The sequence below is a fragment of the Pleurodeles waltl genome, chromosome 8 (genome assembly GCF_031143425.1).
Source record: "Pleurodeles waltl isolate 20211129_DDA chromosome 8, aPleWal1.hap1.20221129, whole genome shotgun sequence".
Classification (NCBI taxonomy): domain Eukaryota; kingdom Metazoa; phylum Chordata; class Amphibia; order Caudata; family Salamandridae; genus Pleurodeles; species Pleurodeles waltl.
In genome coordinates, this window is record NC_090447.1 from 182854953 (window position 1) to 182860952 (window position 6000).

The 6000-nt window shown below is 49.2% G+C and overlaps 1 protein-coding gene across 2 annotated transcripts in view; it reads right to left on the bottom strand.

Moving 5' to 3' along the window:
* The window catches only part of CFAP298 (cilia and flagella associated protein 298), a 74194-nt gene extending 72261 nt beyond the window's left edge, over nt 1-1933 (bottom strand). The window contains exon 1 of one of the 2 annotated variants that reach the window (XM_069204031.1): nt 1814-1933. The gene's annotated coding sequence lies outside the window, so the exon portion shown is untranslated. Of the gene's footprint in view, nt 1-1579; nt 1689-1813 lie in introns of those variants that run through there. The other variant, XM_069204032.1, reaches the window with a different exon arrangement.
* Nucleotides 1934-6000: the final 4067 nt, after the last annotated feature.

Sequence of the window (6000 nt, forward strand, 5' to 3'; positions counted from 1 at the left end):
GATGCAGACTTCTTCCTGTACCATTGCTTGAAGAAGGTGTCTTCCAGGAACTGGCAGTAGGACTGGGAGTTGAGCTTGACTCCATCCTCAACCCGAAAAGGCCCCACAAGCTCATCTTTGATGATACCAGCCCAAACCAGTACTCCACCTCCACCTTGCTGGGGTCTGAGTCGGACTGGAGCTCTCTGCCCTTTACCAATCCAGCCACGGGCCCATCCATCTGGCCCATCAAGACTCACTCTCATTTCATCAGTCCATAAAACCTTAGAAAAATCAGTCTTGAGATATTTCTTGGCCCAGTCTTGACGTTTCAGCTTGTGTGTCTTGTTCAGTGGTGGTCGTCTTTCAGCCTTTCTTACCTTGGCCATGTCTCTGAGTATTGCACACCTTGTGCTTTTGGGCACTCCAGTGATGTTGCAGCTCTGAAATATGGCCAAACTGGTGGCAAGTGGCATCGTGGCAGCTGCACGCTTGACTTTTCTCAGTTCATGGGCAGTTATTTTGCGCCTTGGTTTTTCCACACGCTTCTTGCGACCCTGTTGACTATTTTGAATGAAACGCTTGATTGTTCGATGATCACGCTTCAGAAGCTTTGCAATTTTAAGAGTGCTGCATCCCTCTGCAAGATAGCTCACTATTTTTGACTTTTCTGAGCCTGTCAAGTCCTTCTTTTGACCCATTTTGCCAAAGGAAAGGAAGTTGCCTAATAATTATGCACACCTGATATAGGGTGTTGATGTCATTAGACCACACCCCTTCTCATTACAGAGATGCACATCACCTAATATGCTTAATTGGTAGTAGGCTTTCGAGCCTATACAGCTTGGAGTAAGACAACATGCATAAAGAGGATGATGTGGTCAAAATACTCATTTGCCTAATAATTCTGCACTCCCTGTACACACCGTCACCCGCAAGCACACACAGCATACATTTTAAAACATTGTTTTCTTACCTCAGCTGCAAGCGAAGGTCATAGTCCATAAAATTGTACTCCATTTTTATTACACTTACAGTAAATAATATAATACAATTCACTGTTACTGTAATAAAAGTATGGAGAGAAAACAACTAGAGTGGAGTCCCAGCCGATGTCTATAAGGACGGGCTGCAACTGTGTTCCTGGCACTGGCGTGGCCCCCTCTGAGGCCAGTGGTCTCAAGGGGCATGTCAGGGGTTGCAGCTGCGACCCCTAAATGATGTCCATTACCCTAATCCAAAGGGCAGCAGAGATATGGATATACAAGTCCTAATAACCGGTTTGAGAAAAAATAGATGCACCGGCCCTAAAGTAAAGGAAATGATAAGGCTGAAATCTCTTTCTGTGAAGTGATATCATCGCACATTGTTTACTGATAATTAGCCCTCCTAACTATAGTTTAGTGAGTGTCCATGCTTTCTAATATTAAGAGATGGACACTTGAGAGTTCGGCGTTGGTCAATTCTGTACAAACTGCGTATCATACCGTGACGTCCCTCCAATAATGTACGTTTCATGTGCCCCATCCGCATTTCCACACGGCGCAACATACGTCCTATTCAAGTCGTGTGTACGGGTGCTGTACCCATGAGTGCTTACCCGCAGTGTCTCTGGAACTCCACTGGTGGTTCTATCGGTGCCCTCTGCTCCTGCTAACCCAACACTGCTTCCCATGCACTGTCCGCTGCTCATGTGGAGCGTCCGGTTGTCATGGTAACCCACCTCCCCTCCCGGGATCCGCACTCCCATTCCCGCCTAAAGAAAGGTCAGTGGGAAGTTCCCTGTATTCTTTGTCTCTCCATACCCTCCGAAGGCTCCCCAACCACCTCTTACCTGGGTCAACAAAACCAGTGTAATGCGAATATGCCCCGAAAAACAGCGCAAAACTAGGACTCGGGAAACAACATCCAAAACATAGCAATGCTAGGTCCCAAATACAAAAACAAGAGCAATTTCCCTCAAAAAGAAGCCCATCACAAGCACGAATCCTACCAAAAGAAGCCCAAGCGAAAACTACCCAGCACTACTATTTTGCATTGAACGTGTATAGGGAGGCAACCGCAAAACTTTAAATGCACTGGGGTACATTGGCGCACAAAACAGATTGTTCTTCACCTTAAGTGATTTTTACACCGTCTTCTTAACTGTAAACCTATTTTAGTTTACTTTTCTTTGTTTATTTTAGAATTTATTTTATTTCTGGAATGATGTAATCCGGACACCTTCTTAAACGGTCGGTTTCTTTAAAAGGAACGCATAACGTAAAGGGAACCACCTCTTAGCAACTGTACGCAGCGTCCTTCTTTTGCTTTGGTGACTGCTTTCCTGTATGCTCCTGACAATAACCGGCCATGTACCTTCATTTCAAATCAACTTTTTCGTGGGTTTGCTGAGCAGCTCCCTTTCGCTTTCAACTTCAATGATAGGAGTGGGGCCTTTAAGAAAATACCCAAAACAAGTGGTTTTAGGGTTAAACAACCAGAGAAAACTTCTGCAAAAATATGGTCAACATTATTTGCGACAATGGGCAAAATAACCCCTGTTTCGATTTATTATACGTAACAAAACAACACAAGTAATGTAAGTGGTACTCATGTAAAGTCCTCCAATAACGAAACGTCGAGCAAAAAAAAAAAAGCCTGTGTATCACGTAATAAAACGCGGGGGGTGACGTGGTGCGCAGTGCTCCTCCCTGCCTGTCAAAACCCTCTCAGTCTCTCAAAGTTGATTTCACTGAAACGTAATTATGTGCTCGTACCCGAGGTTCGGATTAAGCTTCTTTTTCTTCACTTGTTATTTTCAGCAGCCAATCAAAATCCTTTTTCAAATACTACATATCTCATGAACACTCCATAGTCAAATGCCCAACCATAGAGCCATATACCTAGATCACTGGACTGCAATACAGCTTCTTCTGATTCTCATTCACTTATTTGGATTCTGAAAAGCGTCTTTATCGGAGGTAGCCACGTGAAGGATAGTGAGCGGCGCCTTCATAAACGGAGGCTGCGTCGGCTTCGAGGAGATTACCTGGATTCTGCCCGGGCGGCGTATGGAGCCAATGTGGCGGTGTGAACAGGAGAAGGTGAGAAAAGCTCCTAGATTTGCCCGCCCAACCCCAGGGCCCCCCGACGAGCTCGGCCCTGTGAATTAGGCGTACAGATTACTCAGTGAACCGTCCAGTGGGGGTTGTAGAGTTGTGCTGGGCAGCAAGCGCGCTACTGAAAGGAACACACGATGAGTCGCTTCATGTGTGTAATGGTCTGCTTTATTCACAACATGCCTCTCTCCAAAACTAAACTTCCCGCCCTGGCTCTCCCCCTTTTATGCCCTCCCTTCATCCGTCATGGTGCAATCCATCTTGCACCACTTGCGGAGGGGTAGGGCTTCCAAACCCCCTCCCGGATCTCCCCTGGTAGTGTTGATCACTTCCGCCGTCAACACTACATCCATCCCCAACGGGGGGAGGTGTGCTAACTCGAACTTTTAACAAAACCTTCAGTTTCTCAAATGTTTCGAACTCCGTGACTACCCAAGTGCTAGTGGCGTTGCATGAGCAGCACGTTCGTACGATCAGTCACATGCAAAGTCAGCGTACCGTCGTGATGGCCCTGGGTTGTGCCTTAGAAGGTACCTCCCCGCGCCGGACCGCCCGATGCTTGTGCTCTTTCTTCATTTGGGTCGGGTGTCTCAGTTCCTGTCGTTCGAGCTTGTCCTCGTTCCGGTGACAGTCGATATTCCAGCCGCTCCTGGCTGTGCCTCGGTTCTTCTGGTGCGGTGTCCCAGTCGTTGGGTTTTGTGTCCGATTTGGCCCTTGTCTCAGTGTTGCTCCTGTCCTCTCCGCAGCGTGTCTGCGGGGTCAGCCGCTTGAATAACCCAACATTTCGGGTTACCACTTCTGGTCCTCTTTGGGCTGTCACCATCGTGCCTTTTACGGCGGTTACTGTCCATGGTCGTACTTCAAAAGGTAGTCGGAACTTGCTACCTGGGTGGCGGTATTTTACCAACACCGTATCTCCTACTCGCATCCTTGTTTGTCTGGTTCTTCTTTTCTGGGAGGCGTACGTGTTTGCAGCGTTCCTCCTGGCTGTTGACTTGTTGGGTGGTGGGGTACTCACTGCCCAGGATGGGTGGTGTGGGATGGCATCCACTACTGTTCTGCCGAAACAGAGTTGACTGGGGGTGACCCCTGTGGTGGCGTGCGGTGTCACTCTATATTCACTCAGGAACTCGTAGATCGCTCTCTCTATGTTTTCTGCTTCCGCCACCGCTATGCGGATGACTTTGTTGAGGGTCCTCACAAACCTTTCCACTTTGCCATTTGCTTGTGGCCATTGGGGAGTGATGCGTCTGTGTTTTGCTTTCATGGACGATAGGAACTCTTCCCACTCATTGCTGTTAAACGGGGGCCCATTGTCTGTGCGTATCTCCCCGAAAAAAACCCGTGAGTGGCCATGAGCTTCTCGAATTTGGGGATGACAATTTGTGCTGAGGTTGATTGCACTATCTCTACTTCCGGATACCGCGAGTAGTCGTCCACCACTACGACCATGTGTGAGCTGTCAGGTAGGTGTCCAAAGTCTGCACTCACTCTTTACCATGGTGCCGTAGGGCCTTGCTCTGTAATGATGGGTGCTGGGGGGTCGGGGCTGCCACTGGCTTGGCAGACGATGCGCTTTTGAATTGTGTCCTCCACTAGTTTGTCAAGACCCGGGAACCAGATTTTGTTCATGAGGCGGGCTTTGGATTTGACCATCCCTTGGTGCGCCCCCTGGGCCAGGGACACTACTCTGTTTGTGAGGCTCGCCGGCATCAGAAGGCGGAGCCCTCTGAGTAGACAGCTTTCTTCGCTCACAGATAGCTCTTGGCGCACGTTGAATAAAGCATGTAGGCAAGCCTGGGCCTGTTGCGTGCGGAACGAGTCTGGCCTTTGGAGAGGTCTCCATTCTCCTGTGCGGGTGGCTATTATGGCTAGTTGTAGACACTCATCTTGTTTGGTCGCTGTCACCACTTCGCTGAGTGGTATGGGTAGCGGTCGTGCTCGTTCCACTACCAACCTCACATACTCCTCCGTTTCCTGGGCTTCCTCAATTTCTTGTGACGTGGCTGGGCGTGCGTGTCTAGACAGGAAGTCTGCTGGGTTCCTTGTGCCATGGGGCTGCAGTTGCAGGATCCACTTCTCGATTCTTGGGGGTGGCTTAGAGGATGATCCTTTGAACAGGGGCAGCAACGGCTTGTGGTCTGTCACGACTGAGAAGAAGTTGCCAGAAAAGGTATAGGTGAAAATGGTGGCACCCCCAGTGGATGGCGATGGCTTCACGTTCGATTTGCGAGTACCTTTGCTCTGTGGGTGTCAGCGTACGACTAGCAAACGCAATGGGAGCCCACTAACCGCAGTCCTGTTTTTGCGCTAGCACTGCTCCTAGACCAGTGGGGCTTGCATCTACTACCAGCTCTGAGTGTCGCTGAGGGTCGAAAAACGCCAGCGTGGTGTCTGCTGAGAGCGCTTCCTTGGTGGCTCAGAAGGCGGCTTCTTGCTCTTCACCCCACATCCACGGTTGGTTGGATTGCGTGAGTTTCCTCAGGGGTCCTGTGATGTCAGCTAAGTTTTTCATAAATCGCCCACAGTACGTGACCATTCCTAGGAAGCTCCTTATTCCTGTGACTGTTGTTGGCGCTGGGGCTTCCTGGATGTCCTTGACCTTCTGTGGGTCTGGTCCGACTCCTTGCTTCGAGAAACGGTACCCAAAGAAACAGATTTCCTCTTTGAGGAAGTCGCATTTGTCCTTGTGGAGTGTCAGGCCCTTTGTTTGTAGTCTAGCGAAAACAGCCTGCAGTCGTTTCAGATGCGTTTCGATGTTTGGTGCGTGGACTAGGATGTCATCACTGACGTTCAACACTCCTGGGAGGCCCTGCAGGACTTCCTTAATGACCTGCTGGAAGACCTCTGCAGCACTGGATATGCCGAAATGAAGTCTTTTATATCACCACAACCCATTGTGGGTGGAAAAAGTGGTAAT